General features: G+C 36.2%; 1 long non-coding RNA gene across 1 annotated transcript in view; it reads right to left on the reverse strand.

Annotated features, from left to right (window-relative positions):
• Nucleotides 1-291: 291 nt before the first annotated feature.
• LOC107835613 (uncharacterized) overlaps nucleotides 292-23168 on the reverse strand; it is a 30888-nt gene continuing 8011 nt past the window's right edge. The window contains exons 2-3 of the long non-coding RNA XR_001661414.1: nucleotides 22038-22138; nucleotides 292-789 (exon numbers count right to left, since the gene is read on the reverse strand). This is a non-coding gene — a long non-coding RNA (uncharacterized LOC107835613). The remainder of the gene's footprint in view (nucleotides 790-22037; nucleotides 22139-23168) is intronic.

Consider the following 23168-nt stretch of genomic DNA (forward strand, 5'->3'; position numbering starts at 1 on the left):
CAGCTTTATTTATAAGGTACTTACATTTACCATAGAACACCAAAGTGCTGTGCAAAAGAATAAAAGAAAGATATCCAAAAGCTATATCAACACACAAAAGTGTACAATGAAAATAAAATGCCTAAGTTAGAATAGAAAAGAAATAGTGGGGAGATTCAGGTGCACCAGCAGCAAGTCAGAGGTAAATGAAATCATGTTTGTTTAGAAAATATAAAAAACCCCAATAAAACTAAGAATAAATGACAACAGAAAAATATCACATATCAAACTAAAAGAAATGTGCAACTGAGTAGGATGAGTAAATTTACAATGAGTATTTGTATGAACGAAAAATAGCAACCGACTATTTACAAATGAGACAGCAAATATCAACAGGGATGTGAACAATTGCTGAGTTTGTTGGGAGCAGTGATGGTCAGAAAGTCTTACAGCTGCTGTGGGAAAGGATCTAAAATAATGCTCCTTTGTGAACTTTGGATGAAGCAGTTGAGCTCTCCAATTGTGGGAGATATTGTCCAACAATGACATTATTTTAGTTCTTCTGTCTCCCACCTCTTGCAGTTGCTCAAGGAGCCAGCCCATCACAGAACTGGTCTTGCTGATAAGTTTACAGAACTGCCTCCTCTCAGCTGTAGATAAGCTGCTCCCCCAACAAACTACACCACAGAAGATGGCCAATCCTAGTCCTAGTCAAAGCCACATCAGCCGAAGCCGATCAGTCAGCATGCGGTCAAGTGGTTTTGGCACGATCGTATTCGCACACATCTTCCAAAGAATAGCACAGATCATCTGGGAGACAATTTAGTGAAAAATCATAAAAATGTACATTATCCCTCATCGTGTCAGATAAATGTTCCTCAAAAATATCCATGTCTCCTGCAAATACAAAAAACCGAATAATGGAAGTGGAAGAGTTGAACAAAAATATTAACATTGACATTAATGTCCGAGTGCATTTCCATATAAATTGATCAATGTTGTGTGATTTAAAAAAGCAAAAATAGCAATGAAAAAATTGCCACATTTTTATATTCATAAAACCCAAAACCTCCACAGATGTCAGGCTGTTGACTCCCTGTTGGTGTATAAGCTGTGTTGTGTTCTCCTTCCTCTGATTTGGACATTCCTTCTCTGGAACCCAACAATCTAGTCTAGATAGTTTTCATGTGATTAGTTCCAACATCTCTGCAGTTATATCCCTTTTCAGTGTCTCTAATAAGTAGCCACACAGCTATTTTACATTGTCATTGAAAAGGTATGGTTTGGTTGTGTTTTCAATAAAATAATTTCCTTTCTATTGCCAAACCGATTAGGCCTCAAGACTGTGTGGCTAAAGATGCTCTGATTGTCATCCAAATATGTAAAATGAATTTGGTTTTGAGGCTGTGACTCAAAGGCTCTTCTTGTGTTAGAAAATTGCCTGTTAAAATCACTTTTGTGCTTTGACAAACAGTAGAAAGGAAGGTTATAAAAAGGCTCTTCGACATGATATACGGCCTTTGAAATATGTTTGTTATATTTTCAGTGTCTTAACATGTCAAATTTTCAGTGTTTAATTGACAGTCATAACTATTATTGAAAACATTTTGATCAATTTAGGGCCTAGAATTATTTCTGGATGGTGTTGCAGTTAAATCTAAAATGAGGACCCAATAATATCTCAGCTGATGAAAACACAGTGAAACTTTTCCCTCTAAATCCTCATAATTAGAGCCACTGGGTCCAACAGTCATATTTTATTGGTATTTGTACCAAGCAAGGTTTTTCCATGTATAGCAAATTCTCTCTACCAACTGCTGCATAAGAAAATTATACAAAAATCCCCAAACATCCATCACCTTCTGCAGTAAATGCAAATTCTTAATTGGAATGAATTGGAAATTCTCATGTTCCACTGCATCCCGTTTTTGTAGAATAGCCAAAGCTAAACAGGTTCTTAGAATACACCACCACATAGTGGGAAGTCAGTTCTGAGAATCACTTTGTACATATTAAACAGGTGCTTGAATTAAAAGCTATGCTTCCCCAGTATAGACTGAATTCTGGAGACATAACTCCACACACACACACAAGACAAGTAAGGCCATGGACTCTGGTACTTTAATGTGACTGTTAGACTATCATTTGCCCTAACATTTAGTTAACACATGAGGGTCATGACTCACCTTAATAACTCCTGGAAAACATCATTTAAAGCTACTGAAAATACTTCAGCACATTCTATTTTTGAATAAAAATGCCACCCATTACGTAATTGTCTATTAGTCATAAAAAATGTAAAAAAAAATCAGTGGTAGTTAAATTACAGCTTGGAGAATGTCAGTACTGGTATATTCATATTCCTCATATTTCAAATTTAAACTCTAATTACCCTCCATTGTTCATATAAAGTCATTTTCTTCTTCCTCTCTAATGAATGCTTAAAGTTCATGACAGTGCTTGTTTCATCCCTCTCAGAGCATTTGATTTAAAATCACTGCTGCAGGCTTCTGTGTTCCCGTAGAGCTGACTGCTGTTGTACTGTGGTCTGTTCATTTGACAGGGGAATGACTTCGGCGTATCATCTTGGAGCGCAGTTTTATGCAGAATGAGCCATCAAGCACAGCAAGAGTATGGTAATGGCAAGAAAGGCTGAATAAAGCCTAATGTAAGGCATACATTTTTTTAAAACTCCCCTGAGACATATTTATGTTTGATGGAAGCGACTTCCATATATGTTTTTACAGCCTGCTAAAAGCACCTCTGTATTAATGTGATTCTGTGATAAAGCATAAGTAATGTCCGTTGTCATTGCATTGAACAAGAAACTAGAGTATCCCACTGCGAGTCATCAGTTTCTCTTTTTTTGCCATTTTTCTAAGTGAGACATACTCCAGCTAAGACACATAAAATATCCCATAATATGCACATAAACACAAGTCAAAAATTGGAGGTTGAGAAGACAGTAATCAGGGACGTGATCAAACAAGAAGCGAACAAGTCAGCTGCCACTAAATGAACATGTCTTTGCTGGAGATGATTGTCTTTAGGAAATGTTTATTTTAAATAGGCTTTTTATATACACCAGTGACAATAAAGACAGCTTAAGCTAGGTTTACATTTGATGCATTGAACTGGGCGTGCGGGGGAGCACACCAATTACGCTGTACCCACAGCTGCCAATTGGCCTATTATTTCCAAATTATAACGCCACCAAATTTTTGTGACTTGACATTTTTCAACACATAAACCAGTGGAAGCTGGTCAATTGCCCAAGCACCCCAACCACCAGGCTTAGCAGGTTTTCTGGGGGAAACCCTGTATTTGTGAACATCACAAGCTGCATCCCTGTCGAAGTTAGCAACTTATGCCACCATGTACTAAAGGAGATGGTGGCTTCAGGGTCAGTTTGCCTCAACATGTAACATTTAGGTCAGAAAGTTCATGGTGTCCTCTGACTAGAGCAGCTGTCTACAGATGCTTGCTGTATCCTCTAAACCCATGCTCTTGGCTACTTCTCAGGTCCCGCCATGTCCAGAATTGCAGACTTGGTGTCCTGGTTCTTGCTTTTTGTCGTGATTAGCTAGCATTTGTACCATACTTTTTTTTTTAGACAATGGATTTAACAATGCTTAATGAGATGTTTAAAGGTTGGGGTATTGATGCTCTATCCCAGACATGCCTGCTGTGCTCCTTGGTTTTTATAATGATGTTTATTCACTGATATTCCCTAACTAACCTCTTAAGCCGTAAAAGAAAATCTGTGATAATATTTGGATTTTAACTCTACAGAAAGTGGACTAGTAATGTTATGGTCTGATGAGTTTGTTCTGGCATGACTACAGGACAACATCCCAGTCTTCTTTATTCACAATGTTGTTAAATTGGCAAGAAATTGTTGCGTATGCTGTGTGCTTTATTTAAATTGGATCTAGGCGTTTATGTAGTGGAACAACAAAGTAAAAAAAAAAAAAAAAAAGTTTCTTTCATGTAAAATAATTGGTACAATTACTATTTTTATTAGCAGATAAAGGCTGAATAATTATCCATTTCAGTTAACGCTCTAATTCATTTATCTCAATTAACAGAACGCTCATAAAAAGTGTGCCAAGTGCTTTATTTTTTTTCTATTGTGATAAGTGATCTACAATTCTGGCAAGTTCATTTATGACTCCAGCAGGCACAGATGATCAATTGCTTGCCTCTTAACGTCTGTCTGTTGATTTGTATTCTACCACAGAAATATTAAAAACTAAAACCATTCCTCCCTATTTTAACACCGTTTCAGTCCTGCTTCAGAAATTGCTTCATGCATAATACATCAAGTTTTAGTTATGTATTCATTACAACTGTTAGAATAGTTACAAATACATGCAGTCTTCAGCCTCCAGTTGCTTTTTCTGTGCCATCGCACTGTGGCAAAGACCGACTAGAACGTAATTTCTTTTTTCTCATGGTAGCTGTTGATTTATCTACTTCAATTTAGACTTCAAGCAATCTTTCTGATGAATGATGCATAGTGTTTTTCTTGCCGGAAAGGGAGTAATAAACATGGTAATAACACTGAATATCCAAGCCCTAAATGAGATAAAAGCTGCAGCCTTATAGTCAGCAGGAAACACAGAGTCTCATGGCTAGTTGCTTGGTTCATGAGCCAACAATGCTGGTTTTGAAGTTGGCTGTTTCCCACTGGAAGAAGAAATATTTTATTATAAGTCCAGGCAAAGATACAATGCTATGGTGTTGAGTTATGGTCCTGAGAAACAACTAGTTCTGTGAGTCACATCATACCAAAGGATTACAGGTCAAAGTTTACAGTTTTTCTTCTCAATGTTTCATTATGGACTGCATGCACTAGCACAACATCTCTATCTGATGAAGTTCATTGAGTAAGCAGGGAAGTAAACTTTTGTTTATAAAGCAACTTTTAAACATCCACACTCAAAATACTTCACAATTTCACACACAAGTTAAAATAAACAAGCATTGAAGTCTTTTTAAAGTACATTTACTTATTTGCTTCTCTAATATTAATTGGCAATAAAATAAGTGGTCAACCAAACCCATATACTATTTCTGTCTGCCTTATATGAACAATAAAGTCTGGTTCTGCCTATCAACAGCATCGTCAAGGTAGTGTTTTCATTTCAATTCCAAACATTAACAATCAAAGCAAAGAGAGATTAAATGTAGAAACATTTAACACTTACTAAAGCCTTCATAAATGTTAATCTGCAAACAAATTATGCTTGGACTTTAATAAAGCATCTTCTCAAAGCAGATGTTCAAATCAATCACAGAACTCATCAGATTCCCCTTTGGTTGCTGAGCAGGTGAAGTAGATTTAAGCAGCAGAAGATGTTACATAAAATAAAGCCCACCTTTTAACACAAAGCATTCATTCTAGAATTGATCTAATCTGAAACAACTAAGTGACAAGTAATGCATCAATCTACATTAAATCAATTAGTGGAAGCGCTCCAGCAATCTGGGAGTGCTGAGAACCGTAATCTTTTTTTAGATGCTGACATCAGCCTGCCTTGTATTTGATTACAAGTCACTTTAGTCTTTATTGCCACTTTTAAGACAATAAACTTGGTGTGCAAAAATAGAAACATAGTTAGCCTTTCTTAGGTTTCAGATCTGTCAAGACACTTATAAGATATGACATATCTAAGCATCTATTAGCTCATGCTTGAATGTGTCCTACTTTCCACAACAGCTTCATAACAACAGTTTGGGAAATGTATTTTCAATTAAAAGGAAAAATCTACTTGTGGAAAAAATGTGACTGATTTTTTTACCAAGACCAAAAAAATCTGTTGTTCTTGCTTTGAACCACATTTTTTAAAAATCAAACCAACAGTCCAACCTCTCTTGGGATGCTACCACTCTGCTGTGCACAGCAAATGCTAGTTTTATTGTTGGAGTGATGCTGACCAAGGGTTACTTGTTTTGAGGCTGTAATGATGCTTACCAACAGAGCAGAGTGACTGTTAGAAGTTCAAAAATGGACCAAATGAAAACCAAAATTTGCTATGAAAAATAAAGAGCTGAATAATAGAATTAGTGTCAAATTCTGTAACAAGAAATCTACTGACGCCATCTCTGAATATGTTAGTAGCAACAGACATGCATTATTGCTGTGCTTGTTACTTTGTTGTTTCAACAACAAATTAAATATGTAATAGTGAGACTTGTGTATTTTATATGGGCTTTCCAAGATTCTTTAAGATCTTGAACCTGCAAGTCACAGGATGTTTTAGTATACAGCTGGGTTGTGTATTCAGCTTTCAGGACATTATTTGTGGGTGGCAAAGTTCAGTGTGATCCAAATTTGTGAAATCAAGAAGAAAAGTTCATGGAGGGGACATATGAACTGCTCCTCAAAAAATGAACAAAGATTATTGATTTTTTGCTGTTATGGATTTAGACCTGTGAATTTATGAGTCATCAAGGAGAAAAACAGAACTGTTATTAAACTACAGTGTTTCCTGTTTGCTGCTTATGGTTCTTAATACGTTTATGAGTCTAATGTTCTTTTATACCAGAATAATGTACATCTTGTCCCTTGTGGTTAAAATAATAATTATTCAGATTGGAAAATTAAACTATGTCAATTTAAATATGTAGGAATGGCAAGTTCCATTCCTTAATCAGACTGAAATGTTGAATTGCAAAAATAATCTCGAACGTATCGTTTGCATTGGTAAAAAATGAGTTATTACGATCGTGCAATTATATGCCCCAGGCTTTATTCAGAATAGAAGCACCGACATATGCAAGGTTGTAAAATTTCCCTAAAAAATAAAAACACAGATGATGATGTACTTCTGTCCGCGATGAACATAAAATCAAACGGAGTGTGTTCGTTCTGTATCTTCTGAGTGCCCAGAACGGACCCGTGCCAGGGTCTAATAAATCTAATATCCAATTCATTTGCTTTCTCTGGTCCTCTTTGAATATCTGTCTGGCAGTATGAGAGAGGGAGTTGGCTGATATGATCCTTGCCTGATATGATCGATGGAAGGGCAAAAAAGTTTGACATAATGCCACGAGTTACATAAAAAAAAACATTTCTGTTGTAACTATGCAAAATCTTTTAAATTAATGCAGTAAAAGATCATATACGCAGCTGATATTACACATCAAGATGTATACAGGAGCTAGCAAATGAAAATGAATAATACAACAAAATACCTTATTTTTTATCCAGTTAGTTTCAGTGCCTAAAATATCTTTTCACAGTCAGAGAATAATCTTTTTTAAGCTCAGACGTGCCAATTTGCCACAGTTTGAAAGATCCATATGTCAAATTTGTATACACATTAGCATTTCCTTCAGTTTTGATACAACCACCTGTCCATTTCTTATTCCAGATTGAAATCTTAAGAGAGTTAACAAATTGCACAGATGAATCAAAAATAATTATTATGGTTGTTCAGCTTGTTAAATGTGCTGGATCACGGTGTTCTTCTGCAGCAACTCCTTCCTTTTGCGTTTTAATAACCCATGTTCCTACCCTGTAAAAAGCTTTAGTCTCCCCAAACCGTGAAGAACCTCATCGTTCATTAACCATTTCAAATTACTAAGCGTTTCACATTTGGTTAAAGGTGATGTCAACTAAAAAGGTGTCAAAGATGATGTAATGTTACTTGTGCACAAAGGAAAATGTTCAAGCATACCAGTATCACAATGTGTTGTGTCTTAGATTAACACCTCGAGAACAAAATTTGGATTTGCTCCTGTAGAGCTTCTGTAATTAAAAAAAAACATTTATCCAAGTCCATCTTTCTGTGTGTGGTTTTTATCATTTTCACAGCCAAGAAGACAATTTTTTTTATTTGGACAATTTTCTTATTCACCTCACCACAATAGCAAGCTGTTATTGCAGCAAAATTTTGCTGCTACAAGCAATTACAGCTAAAGGGCTCCGCAAGGTGGGATTAGTGAACTATTTTTAGAAAGCATCACCCCTGCTACAATATGAGATTTAATGCACAGGAGGTGAGATTTTTCATTCCACCCCACTGCAATGAAGCATTGTCTGCTGTTTATTGTTTGCTGCCATGACAATGTATTCATGAGCAAACACATGCAAACTGTTCCTAAGATATCCATACAGTGCCATATTAAATTTTGTCACATTGTGAAGGCTGTAAGTATTTCATTATTGAAACACGCAGATTTGTTAAATAAATCTATTCAGGTGTTTATTTTGTGCTTACTGTAGATATAATTGGTGTAGGTTTGACATTTCTGGGGTTTGTGGAGAAAATTAAATATACTCTGTCTTACTTTAAAGGCTTTATTATGGGACTCTATGATAATAAGGGGAGCTTTCCTGTAGAGATATCTTGTGTGTTTTCAAGTGCAGCACAACCCACTTTGTTCACGTCAGCATCCCTGGCAGTGAAGAGACTTTTGTTATTGCTCTGTAGTATAGATTTTGTATTCATTATGCAGCTCTTCAGAAAGTTAGGACTATATGTACATAATATACTTATGGTGAAAGTACAGGCACAATGAATTTCAGCCACTGGGTCACTGAAATGTGCCAACGCTTTACACTATTACAGAAAAATTCTCTGAATAAAATCGTCAATTTTGATTTTATGTTCATTCTGACAAATTCACTATCATAAAAAAGAATAGTGTGTTACACTCTGGCTGTATGTAAAATTCCTATTATGGTCAATTTTACAATCTTTCAGATTTTTTTTTCATCCAAAACGCCTGAAAATCTAGGCATTGTCTCTCTTTTTGTTCATAAACCGCAGCAAAACCCTACATTTTTGTCACATTCTGTCCACATCATTCAGACAGATGTTGAAATTACTTTTTTGTCATTGTTTGGCATTTTTGAAGAATCAGCATTTGATTTAATCCGCTCTCTGCTTGAAGTGTTCAGCCAGTCACTTATTCTGCATAGCATTAACTGGGCTTACACCACTGAAATAAATAACATTGGTGTCATCATCTTTGACCAGATATTCAAAGCATAACATATGCTACGCAAATATGTGGTGGTTTGGTAACATTTTATTTTACAACCAATAATGAACTGCATAATCCAATTTGATTTATACGTTTTGAATGCTTATTTTAACAAGTTGCATATGTCTGGTAGTTGAGCCGTTGTGTAATTTTTCACCTTCAATTTCCTCTGTCAACACAAGAAATTCAATTGAAAAGTAAAAATAATTTAGTTAGTTTGTTTTTTTTCCCCTGTTTTTCTTCTATTCAAACTTATCGGCAAAAAAGTTTGTGGCTCTTTTTCATTGTTGGCTAAAATGAAGTAGGGCTCAGGAACTTAAATATAAGTAAGTGTTTTGCATAAAGGGTTAAAGTGAAAATTTATATTATTTCTTTAACTTGGCAGTCATAAGTGTATAAAAATCTCTTCCGACTTGTATAAAGAATATTACGCTAAAGTATTCAGTTTTGTAAAATGGATCCCACACATAGTTATACATCCATTTAAAGGCATAAAAAGCAATCGAGTTTCTTGTTTACTGGATACATTGACGCTTTGATTAAAAACATAAATTTTCTACAACACCGAGCGTCAAATATTTGAAAGTACAACCTCTTTGATTTGAAACTTGATTAGGTTTTTCCTTATTAGTTTTATGCTGGGAATAGCTCCTTGTCTTCACCAGATACCGATGGATGTGTGAGCGGTCAAGGACTGTGACACTGTTTTGAGATTAATGAGTTGGTCTGCACATTCATACGCGTCCTGCTATACATCATGAATATGAACATGCACATGCATAATATTTCAGCAGCTGCATTATCAAGAAATGAAATTCTGTCTTGAATGACTGCTTTATATTCATTTTCACCCCAAGTAAAAAAATATCTTTTGTCATTAATAATTCCTTTATAGCACTTTGTTTGTGGATCTTTCATCTCAATGTCTAATTAGCATAAATAATATTTTTTGCTATATTGTCTCATATACTGCATGCAGAGCTCTACAGTATCATGGAAAAGCAGTAACCCTGTACAGATTTCTTCTGTTTTTGCTTTTTTTGCATATTTCTGAGCAATAAAATTTTAATACAAAAGATAAATATAACCCGCGTTAAACAATGATAATTTCATACACTGTTATGTAAATAAGTAGTTGCTCTTTGATAACTGTTTGTGCCACCAGCTGCCTTCATTGATTTCTAGTAGTGGTTTTTAATTCACTGTGTAGGACATTCCCACCCACTTTGCCTAGCAGAATTGTTTTCATTCAACCACATTAGATAATTCTCAAGTTTGAGGTGCCTCTTTAATCTTATCCCACAACATTTCAATCAGATTTTAGTCAGGTTTTGATTAGGACACTCAAGAAACTTATTTTCTATTTTAGCCATTAAAATGGTAAAATGGCTGTACTTATAGCGCTTAATCTATTCCAGAGGACCCCAAAGTGCTATCTGACCGGACACAACGACAGAGAAAGACGAGGCAGGGACTTGAACCGACAACCCACTGGTTACCATATTAAATAACTGTTCGATGATGACCACTGACATAACTGAAATATGCAGTTTGGGGTACTGCCAGAAATTTTAAGGTCCATGACAAAAAAATAAATAAAAAAATCTAATTGGGCCCCCTCAGCACAGCTCCTGCAAACAACAGAAAAACCAGCTGACCAAACATGCTGGAGCTCCACTTTGGTGGCTTGGCGAGTACCTGGGCTTGGCTGGAGTTGCTAGGTAACGGCAAGATCCCTTTTGCTTGTGACTCAATATTCAAGAGGTTTTATCGGCTGGGTGTTTTTTTTAAGAGCTGGATTTAGTAGTAGAAACCCAATTAGAAGTATAAAATGTGCAAAACGTTAATTTTGCATAATAGGTCTCCTTTAAAGGCCTGCAACTATCTTGCTTCCTTTGCTCCAATATTGGTACAAGCACAACATTTACTTATACATGCAACAGTCTGCATACAGTATGCAATTCACCAATATGAAGCCAGATTAAAAGCAAATGTAAAAACAGTCTCTTGATGGCGAGAACAAAAAAAATCAAAAACAAAGACTCTTAAATATACATACATAGCATGTAGAATTTCACAATAAAAATTAAATTCTAATATATTAACATTCAACTCAGTACTAGAAACAGAAGATTCTTGAACGAGACAAATTCTGGAAACCCAAACTTTTCCCTCATTTTGACAACTATCGGGCCCTTACTCAGTCTGACTCGCCATGAGCTCAGTGCTGAGCCTTCTTGCTTGCAAAGTCATTGATCAAGTTCCCAAAGTCTTGCTTTCTAGCTAACTGACATTCATTTGACAACATGGCAAGACTGCAAAGTCCATTTTGAGACTCAAATAGTTGCAGGAATGTGAAAAATATACGCAAAACAATGCAAACTTCTCCAAAAATGCTTTGTACCTCCATTTTGTTAATTGCAATCAGGACCAAGAGGGGACAAGTTAAGAGGGAAAGTGGCAGGTGATACAAAGCTCAGCTCTTATCTCATTTTCAAACTCAAACCTAAGATTTTCCTAATGAGTGGTTGGCACCCAGAAGGGACTTGATCCTCTCTAATCTGCTCAAAAAAAAATGTAATTAATTTTAATATCGCATTATGGAGCTTACCGTTGTCTGATATTAAAACTAGTTTGCTCATATATCTAAAACGTATAAATATTTTTCTTTTGTTGAGTGGAATAAAAAAAGCAAACAGAGGCATGGAACGCCTAGTTAAAAATAGATGTACCTTTCACTGAGTTTAAATTGTCCCAAATTTAATTAAAAGCAACAAGCGAGCATGGAAGGATTATTTCTGTTAGATATTCTGACATAAAGTCAAAGAGAAATATAAAGATGTGACAAATGTCAAACATTATTCTAATCAATGTAGTTTTTTTTTAAACGAATGAAATTCTTCTGATGGCTGCATTCACATTCATTGTCAACAATTCAAACCCCTGAAATATTATAGACATAGCTGAGCAAAAGTGTTCAGTAAACCGCATTGATCTCAATAAAAAAAATCCACATCCTGACATATTTATTTACCAAAAATAATAAGAGTAAGAGCCTAAATATAATTTATGAATATGCTTTTAAAGACCCCATAAAGGCTTCACAAAAGGTGGTATTCTCAAATCATTGTTTACCTTCTGGATTGTCAAGAGAGCGGTTTCCTGCTCCTCTCCATGTGATTGATCAAGAAACGTCTTTGACAGTTTGATGGAAGCTTGAGTGATGAGCATCCCTGTCTGTATCCCACCTGTCAGACTGGAATGAATTGTCCATCCCATCAAAGATCACCTTTGATCTTGCTGCAGAAGATAATGGAAAGTCATAGGCACAGGGCCCAGGTGAAAAAGCTCCATATAATCTTTCTGTAGGGGCAAAAAAAAAAGGCTTCCAGTCAATCTTGTTCAATAGAACTGTGCACTCTTCCAAATCATTTCACATGTGGGGTTTAGTTGATATGGCTTCTCATGAGGTTCTCCCTTGATATGCTTATAATTTGACACTTTGACAGAGAGGATGCAGTCTGATGACTCAAGCTATAATCAAACCCCAGGTAAACAAGTATTTCTGCTGATGTGCCAAGTTTAAATCAATGGGGAGCATGACCTGTTCAACTTTTAAGTGCTGATTTATAATTGTATGAACAACAAGACTTAGAGGTAGAAACTGTCATAGGACCTTGTGGTGTTAAAGTTACCGTGTGAATTTAGAAGTGACCCCAAACAGATGTGATCGTTCATTTCAAAAACTTATTTTGTACTCAGTGCTGATAATCAGGCTGAGTCTAAATGCTTCTGTTTTACAACATACGTTGCTTTAAATGTTTTCATATTTAGTAGTGTTTTATTCTAATTTTATGACAGCTAATAATATACAATGACATGATTTTAAAATCAGAAGCAAAATGTGAAACTGAAAACAGCAACTGTTAAGATACTTTTTCTTTTAAAAACGAAAAGATCTTTCCCTAAAATATTTGGTATGGAAAAGTTTGCTCTCAGATGTTTCCCATCTACAACTCGTGTACTTTTATGCATTCACTCTGTCAAAGTTGGTAATAGATTTATGAATACGTTTTTGTAACCTTATTTTATCCGGACATACTCAGTCACTTTCGTAGAAACTGTCATGCATGATTGATTTATGATCATTAATGTATGATGTTTGATTCATCTGCTAGTTTCTTACAAGCCACATTTGGCCTCAACAACCCAGAATGAATGAGAGTGGCAGCCTACAAGCTGCCACAGATCCATCAGACATGTCTGCACCAAAAAACACATCTGACATATTACAGTGGAGCGATCCTTAAATGTTGGTTGACTGGCAAAACATGCAATTTGCTGCTGATGCACTAGCAAGGGCTTGACCAACTTTGACATGCCATCGGATTTTTTAAACTCCATCTTTTTAGTGCTGAAAAATCACAACAGCTAAAAATGAACAGCATTAGTACTTTTAAATAGATTATATTTGACATTCAAAACTGAAAATCACAGTGTAGGTAATGAAAATAATTTAAAAGCTTTGTTGCAGCATATGCTAGTCGTAAGTTGCATGATAAAGAACAGATCTTCCTTACTGTGAAAATGTTTTTAACTCTCAAGGACTTCTTTCAATGTTTTCATAATTTCAGATTTAATTAATTTTTTTTTTCTTTTACTCTAATCAAAATAAGAAACTTTATTATTTAAAAAAAAACAGCTGATAACGAGATTTGATGTAGTAGTATTTTTACTAAATTGATTTTAGACATTTTAAAACAACTTTTTGGTAATATATTTTGCATCTAATATAGGCAATATGTTGTGTACATGTTAACTCTTCAAGCTGTGATTTAGTTCAACACATAATTTGCAGAACTCATATAAAGTTATTTCTGGTGATTCATGGTTTACTTTGTTCTTTTCATAGCATTAACGTTGTAATCGATGTCTGTATCTTATGTGCCCTGCCTACAGATGTTTTTGAATTTCTTATAATGTATGTTTTCATGTTTGCTTTATGAGACTGGCTTTGAGAACTATTTATAATTGTCATTGCATATTACATCAACATATGATTAAACAAAAGTACTTTGATGCCGTTTTTGATTTGGTTTACCATTTCACAGTTGTATATGTGACTCCAATATCCCATGGCACAATATCTTCAACAGTTTTGAACAAATATGCATTTGAGTGACTGTTTTTTTTATATATATTTTACATTGTGTTTTGACTCTAGAGAAAACATATTTTTACTGGTTTTTATTTTTAATTAATGTTTTCTTTAGTGGCTTTTTTTTCATCTAAATTCTTTAAAAAGTTGTATTATTTATTTTCCAGACACATTGTGAAATTTTCAATTAAGTAACTATGTTGTTACTTTCAGTTGTTATAAAAATGCTGTAACATCTCCTATGGGCTTAAGAGATGGAGTCCAGCGACCACACAAGCTTTTTATCCTGTGTGAGTTAATGGTGGGGGTCACACTTGCTCAGCTTCCCTGCTGTCTGACCGTGAAATCTGCTACGCTCCTACTGAGCGCGGGAGGGTTAAGAAGCTTCTGCTCTTTCTGACAGTCTGCCTTTACAACATCGTCACAACAATGCTCATCCATTAAGCCGTTTACAACCGTTCTTAAGATTGTTAGACTGGGAAGCAGTTTGCATGATAAGCTCAGCAGGCGCACAGTTCTACTTCTATTTACTGCTGCCTCTAGTCTGAAGGAGTTGAGTGAGGGAGTGTTGGAGGGGTGCTATGTGAGGCAGAAGCTCGGCTGAAGAAATGGGTGGAAGACCATTTCCACCCATTTCCATTTGTGGAAATAGGTAGCTCTTTGCGAGAACAAACATCCTCGAATAGCTGCCAGGGGATATTTAAGGATTCTTCAAACATGCATAAAATAATGATTTCATGCATGTTTGTATTTTTTTGATGATGTAATAACATAACATGACAATGTTCAAAAAGGTTCATTTTACATAATACAGTCCCTCCTCACCCTCCTTTGAGATTTCTGCTGACATTTACTGACACTCATGTGCTGCATTATTGTACAGGATTTATGGTATAGAAAAGTAACATTTTGAGAAGATCCCTTCATTTTTCAGAAGTCACCAAATACTAAAGCAATCTCACGTGTTTAAACAAAAATAAAACTTATACTTAATATTAATATGTTCTTGTATGCTTCCTTTTTTCTACAACCATGGACATTTAATGCAATGTAAAATTTTACAACGCATCTTAAATGTTTAGGGCACTACTATGAATTGAATTTGAAGGGGTTTATTTTTATTTTTAAGTGTGACTCAGATTCTGATACTCGAGTCACCATCTCCATTGTGTATAATCTCATTTTCTAAATAAATCATTGCCCTCCTAACTAAAGCACATTTAGTGTTAGACACACTGTTAAGACAACTTAATTAATTTAAACCTTTTCTAAATTGGCAATTACTCAGTAAAACAATTCTAAATTTTGATTAATAATATTTGAAATCTTGTCATATACAGACCGCACAGTCTGACCAATAGAAATGAAGAAAGGTGGGGTTCACAGTTTTGCCCAAGGATAGTTTTACATGCGAAGCAGCGAGCTGGAATCAAACTGTCAACCTTCCCATTGACAGATGACTGCACCTCTCCTGAGCCATAGCTGCCCCAAACAAACCTGCTTTTTTATTATTTCCAACCACCATCTGTATGGGAGGGTTCTGGTTTTACTTTGCCTTTCTGGAAAACATCTTTGTTGCCCAAACTCTACTGTCTTTGCAGTCTTCACATTTTTTTTGAATAGTATCTTTTGAGTGCCTGCTACTATGTATTTTCTCCTCATTATCAGCAAATGATTGCTTTTTTCTTTGTTCTGAATGAAATTGTGAACCTAATGTAAATCAGAAAACAGCCTGAGGCTCATGCTCACTAGAGCCTGTCACTCACATATAATTGGCTCAACAAAAGGAAGACACAAATTATGAATTATTTCAGTAAAAGGTAATATATGTAATGTCCATATGTTTCCATAGCAAATGCATGTTAAAATAAAATGAAAAGGAGCCAATGCTACTTTTTACCACTATGTTCTGAAAGCTCTAGCATCTTTGAACATGATGCTAGATGATGGGTCAAACAGAAGTAAAAGTTTCAAATGACAAAAATTCATGCAGACCTTTTACTACAGTACTATTTAATGGCACCCCTAGTGAAAATGTTTAAACATTTAAAACCTGCCTTTATCATGAGTACAGCACTTTTCCTAAAATGTTTTACAGGATTGGAGGATATAGATTTTTGGATTACCATTCCTCTTTGCTCAATTCTCCTACAGCTTCCTCCACAGGTTTTCTGTAGTATTCAGGCCTAAGGTGGTCCTTGAAGCAGGTTTATATTGTGTGTGATGAAAACATCTGTTGATTTAATTATATGGTTTGGGTTGTTAGCCTGCCGAGAGATCCGTTGATCCCATTTTTTAGATTTCTGACAGAGACCACAACATTTCCATTTAATAATCCCAAGAGTTGGCAATACCATGTACTCTGAAAAGATTCTCTAGGGAAGATAAACAAGCTCACAGCATCACAGAATCTCCACTGAACATAACAGTGGAAATAAGGGACTTATCTATATATTAATCCTTTCATACCAAACCCCCTTGAGTGTTTGTTGCAGGAAAAGTAAATCTTAAATTGCAGTCACTGTTTTCTATCATGCCTTAAATTAAGGTACGAATAAAATGTGAAAAATTAATGTGTACGAGAGACTGAAGGAAAGTAGTTAACTTTCCTTAATGATGTTTGTTATAATACTTTACATTTATAATTAGGCCCAAGCAGCTAAGCGCTGCGAAGGCCTATTGAAATTGTGCTGTAAATTATTATTATGCTTTCGTAAAATAAATTGGCTTTTTGGGGGCTTTAACATGTTCAAAAACTCAACAAACTTGGCGGACGCGTCAAGTCTGCGTGAAAATTACGTTTTTAAGGTCGTTGCAAAAATTGCTAAAGAAATGGCTCAACGGCGCCACCTAGCAACTTTCAAAAGACCCTTTCCTAATAATTTACTTCATCGTAGAGACATGAAATTCGGTACACTTGTAGAGCTCCCCAAGACGCTCAGAATTTACAATTATTGTCATAGTGCAAGCATGACAGGAAGTCGGCCATTTTGGACTGAAGTTGCGATTTTGACCCCATTTTGGCCGTTAACAGCCTTCGCATTTGATCAAACTCCTCCTAAGGACTTTAATACATCGGCTTCAAACTTGGTCAGTTGGTTCATAAGGCATGGCCGATTAAAAGTTATCAAAACGGTGAGTTTTCGTGCATGCTGCTACTTGCCATGAAACACAAAACTGTTATATCTCCTACACAAAAAGTCAGAGAGGCACCAAACTTTCAGGGATTGATCATCATCGGGTGCCCTACAATACCCAATGGTTAGGCCACGCCCCCTGAGAAAAGGAAGTGTCATGTTTTACTCTGAACGGTCCACTTCTGACCCCTTTGACCTAATCAAGATGAAACTGTGTCCACAGACAGAAAACATTTTGGTGTAATGTGGACTCCAACCCCATTTGTTTTTGATGGAGGAGGTGGCCATAGCGGCATGGCGAAGTGACCTGTAATGCCGTTGCTATACGTTTGGCTCTAGATTCCACAATTTTGAGCCGAGCTGCACCAAACTCACTAAGATGCATCCTTATCCATCCCCGAACAGGAATCCATAACAGTCGTTGATGGGCGTGGCCTAATTTCTCTACAGCGCTCCCTAGAATATTTTAAATGATCAACCCCAAGCCATGCTTTAACCTAGAAATATGAAACTGGGTACACTTGTGTACATCTTGTCAGGATGTACAAAAAAATCTCTTGGATCCATGGTGCAAACCCAACAGGAAGTCGGCCATTTTGAACCAAACCCGCCATTTCCTGTTTTTCATACACATCGCATTTGATCAAACTCCTCCTACAGCTTTTGAGATACAGACTTCAAACTAACTCAGCACACTGTTGAGACATTGTAGATGAAAAGTTATCAAAATAATTCTCGTGCATCAAAGCATGTGGGCGTGGCTAGGTGTCAAACTTTGACTTTTCTCCATGAAACATGAATGTGAAATAACTTCCAAATGCCAGGTCAGAGCTGCATCAGACTTTCCATGTCTCATTATAGACCAGCCTTGATCACAACAGGAAGTCACCTGTTTTTTCTGCTGGATGTCTTACTTTTACTCTATGATTCAAATGGGTTGACTGCTGTGCCAACTACCATAAAATGACATGATGATGACCTCTGTGAATGTTGGCTGCTGGCTGAACTGTGTGGGCATGGCTAAATAGCAAATTCCAATGCTCACCATATATCTACGATTGTCTCTAATTCACACATGCATCATCCGATTTGCACCAGACTTTTTATGATTGGCTCTGGTGAACCTCTAAAGAGCCTGATAACATTACATTGGAATTTGACTCCACTGTGCCCCCTAGGTTAATGAAACCGCTATATCTCCTCGCTACATTGGCCAATCTACACCAGATTTTTGGTGAACCATCGGGGAGTGCTGCAGAACTCATCGATGAATACGGCCTGGCGGACAGGTGCGGGAGCTGCGCGAGAGCATCCGCGGTGGCTGGCAGGCGGCGGTGCTGGGACCCCCAAGGTGGCCAATAGGCCGGAGTGGCGCTGAGTTGCGGGGGCAGCTCGAGGCTGCTTGCAGCTTTAATTTTATCCATTTTCAATGCTCAATGAGTGCTCCTAACAGATCAAATAATTATTAGTCTAACTAATATGGCAGCAATTTTCAGTTTCAACTAGTGCTAGCCTGGTAAAAAGAAAAAACAGCTGTTTGTTCTATGTTTTGCTACGTACAGAGGGTCTGGACTCATGGCTATTTAGAAAGGATTGCTTTCCGGAGAAATGGACACTGTTGGAAGTTTAAAATTTTACCCAGTGGGCTCTAACATTTGGCCGTGACGTATGTAATGCTCCAGTTCGACACTATGTGAAGCTTACCAGAATTTGCCTGCACTGTAAAGTAGAAGAGAGAAGTCCAGAGCTGAATGAGGTGGCTGTTCATGTTAATTCAATATTTGGAAGTGTGGCCAACACAGACTGAACTGCTTCGTTCACTTCCTCCACTGCAGACTACAATTCTAAAGCTGAGCAGAAAATTGACATTACCGTTCGTAACACCTTCTGTTCACTGATTGCAACATTTTTCTAAATATTCCGTGGGTTTTTATGCTGCAACAAGAAAAGAGAAAATTGTTTTGATATGTTTTCCCATCTACACAATTTTGTGCAACTGTTTGTAAATCTGCTCAAGATAAACACATGTAGAGTTTTTAATGAATGAATTCCTGCCAACTGTAAAGTGCTTTCCGCATCTAGGGAGTTTTTGTGAGATGCATCCACAGTGGGGGGGCTGGTTGTGACAAATGTAGAGTGATATGTTGTCAACAGTGACAAAGCTTTAATTCATTTCATGATAAACAGAAGGTGTAAAGCTGTATGACAACACAAGACAAACAACAGGTTTAAAATCACCAGCGTGTCAGGATTTGCGCAAAAGAGAATTATGCCCTACCGGTGCCTCATCAGCCAACCTCACCGCCACAGCACATGTAAATCCTCCAAGTGAGGCTACGTCTGTCACAGCTGTCTAGGCACTATTCTTTAGAGACTTCATTCAGTGCAAGAATGAAAAAGACACCTTCTACGACTGCCTTCTGCTCTGCAAAATATACTGAAGCATCTACAACTTTTTAGTCAATCAAAGTAACTTGTCCATCAGCAATATACTTCAAATAAAAGCAGTTAAGTCTTTTTTTCTTTAAACCATCACTGGGATTCTGTAACAGAGTCAAACGCTGCCCTGCTTTATGGTGCACCCAGAAGCATATATTTTCCTAAACCACATCAAGGAAGCACATTCTAACAACAGATTTCTTTTTTTTTTTTTTTGCTCCAGGTCTATTTTTAAGAGTAGAGTTTCCATGGTAACTTGAGGTGCAGGTATTGCTTGTTGGAAGTGTTTTTTTGAGGTCTAGCCATGGAGTTAGAAATGAACAAAAAAAATAATAATGAAACAACCACCTCACCTCAAGTCTTTTTAGCAACATTGTCAGTGGGAACATGAGAGAAGTGTTTGAACTGGGTGATTTGTAGTAGAAAGGTGATAAAGAAAAGTGTCAGTGCTGAAGTTCCTTGATGGATGAAAGCATAGACTTGGCAGAGCGAGTGAGTTGTGAGTTTGTCTCATTTACACTGTTTATTTTTCGAGTATTTTTGAGAACCGGCTCAAACGATGGCAACAATGTGCAAAAACGTCTAAGTGATCGTAACTAGAATAGCAATGCAAGCCAGCAACTGAGATGTGTTGAAGCTTGAGAGATACGATGCTTGAGGAAGAAAAAGAACTGTTGAAGAAGCAACTACACAAGTACAAAGGTAGGGTTAGTTTTCTTTAAATCTACAAAATAAAAGGTAATTAACTTTTTTTGACTGCTGTGATTTTGGAGTATTTTTAAATGATGTAGAACTTTCCTAATAGAAAAAGCAACCCATACTAACATGTTTTTAATGTTGCTGTAATTGCTTCTTGTTAAGTCAATATTTATCTGTGGCTAAGTCATGCCGCAGCTAGCCACATCCAGATGTGAATACTGCTAGATCTACAAAATAAAGAAACCACTGATGTTGTGAACCCATCTGACATAATGCAGAAGGTTAAAAAAAATTACTCAACCACAACCCACCGTGCTCTCATTTATAAAAATTCAAAATGTCAAATGGATCTATTGACATCAGTGCATAAAGAGATGTTCTCAATTCATCATGGGTTAGTGGTGCAAAATAAATTAAGGCTAAATGTCTGATTATGTTTTATATAGTCTAAAATTCACACTTTTTGTTGAAACACCTAATCTCAGTACAGATAACACACACCCCACCCAGCATTTGTGTAAAGAAATAACCCAGCAGTTGTCTGAGTGCAGCCGGATTGTCCTTAAAAATGATCATGGCTGAAATACAGCAAGTTTAAAAAAAAAATGTCTCCATCGTACCTCATACTGACTGTTAAGTAGGGTTGAGAATCTAACATGCTGTGGGAGCCTGGACCTGATAGCTACATGACCACTTTCATACCAGTAGCTTATAAATGACAATATGATGAAAAAACATTGAAAATGACCCATCATTGTGTTTCTCTGGAGATTAACACAAAAGTAGTTCAAAGGAAACCATTGTTTTTTGGTCTCTCAGTCTCTGAATCCCGTTGAAAACCAGTAGGATGAACTGGAGAGAACAGAGTTAGAGAGGTCCCAAAACTCTTAATAATCTATAGTCATCAAAAGATACCTTTCTTTTTATTATTCATTCTTGTGAATGAATGCCAAATAATACCAAATAATCCTTTAGGAGAATACCAAATAATTTTCTACTGGCAACAGAATTACTATTATTCGTAGTAGTAATTTTGATACCATTGATTTTATTGAAAATTATGAAATCTTAATTTTGAGATAATGATACTTAAGTTATTTTTAAGAAATCTTTACCAGTGGTGTCAAAACATTTATCAAATTTGTTTGTGATAATGTTTTGGAGCAAGATATGTATAGTAATTAATAACTTTCAAGGGGTAAACCCCATAAAAACTGCAAAATGGGGAAAAAAAAAAATGGAAAAAAAGAATTTTTCTTTTAGATTAAGGCAACTGCTCACTGTGGTATTCAACCTTAAGACATCTTTCTTTATTCAGAGCTTCTCATGAATTTTCTGCTAAAGCAACAATCTACAGGTTGCAACTCATGTTTTCTTCACTCTTTTCATGTCTTGCAATGTGTGGTGGATCCTGTGTCTTTTTATAACTGCAAGGTGCAACAGAAGAAATTTACAGCCCACGGATTAATTTGATAGCTTAATACAAAACCACTTCCTTGCTGTCCTGTCACATAGACGAACTGATATAAATGTTGCAATTAAATCCTTGACATTTCTCTGTTCAGCTTTCCTTTGTATTACAAATGTAGTTGCCACAAAGCTTAAGGTGAACTTTTCTAATCACATACGTTGCTGCAGGGCCTTGATGATGGAACGTTCCTCCTCACAGTAATACAAGGGACACGTCTCTATTAGAACATCTTTTTATCGGCTGACAATGAGCAGGGTCCTGAAAACAAAAATAAGTGTCTTTTTAGTTATACAGTGCAATTAACTATGCAATTTTATTCACTAAATGATGGCTTTTACCATTTAAGCGAATCTTAACGTTTTGATTTTAACACAAAAAACTGATTTTACAATAATTATTTGACTGTTCTTGTCTGATCTTCGCACTTACTGCCCTCAACACCAACAAAGGCCATACTGAAGAGGACGTAACAAAGCAAGACTTGCATAAAAAAATAAAATGTTATTTAGTCATATTAGATATTTCAGTTAAATGTTTTGCCATGTGAATAAGACTAAAAGAAATATCAATCTTTTAGCATTGTTTTTAAACAACTATCAATATTTGGCAAAATAACCATAATTTTTCAGTTTAGTTACATTTGTTGTTGACACATGTATGAATGAACAGACAAATTCATAAACTTAATTTGTCAAGTCAGAGATAGCTCAGAGGGCCAACAAACACTGGCATGTCGAGCCTGTGTGTGTTGGGCTTGATATGCCCAACATACTCGACTTTTCACAGATGGATGATGTGACTTTGCTGGCTTCTTTGAGCTATGACCTTCAACATGGGCTGGATTCATCACATAGTGAATCAGCCAAGATGAGTGCAAGTTCCTCTGACTCTTTTTAAGCAGAAAAATGCTAGTTGCTAACTTTGGGTTTGAACTCAACATGGCCTTGTACCTTTTTGTGTAAATGGCTTGGCTCCCCTTCAGAGTACTTAAAGGGCCAATACAGTTATTTGTGTAAAATGGAACCCAACATAGATGAAACAAAAAACAGTTAACTTTAAAATAAACATGATGCTGCCGTTATTATCTGTAGATGTTTGGTCTTTTAGAGTCATTTATATTTCTATTTTGATTATATCTTTATTGTTTATTTCCTTGTCTTTTTTTTCCTTCTCTGCACTTGGGTTCTTCATTCATAACTAAACACGACAGTACCAGGATCTAAGCTTTCAAAATAAGAGTTAAAGCCTGAAAAAATGCAAACTTTTCCAGGATTATTTAAAAGGAAGA

Source organism: Poecilia formosa, unplaced genomic scaffold (genome assembly GCF_000485575.1).
Source record: "Poecilia formosa unplaced genomic scaffold, Poecilia_formosa-5.1.2 Scaffold15, whole genome shotgun sequence".
NCBI lineage: Eukaryota > Metazoa > Chordata > Actinopteri > Cyprinodontiformes > Poeciliidae > Poecilia > Poecilia formosa.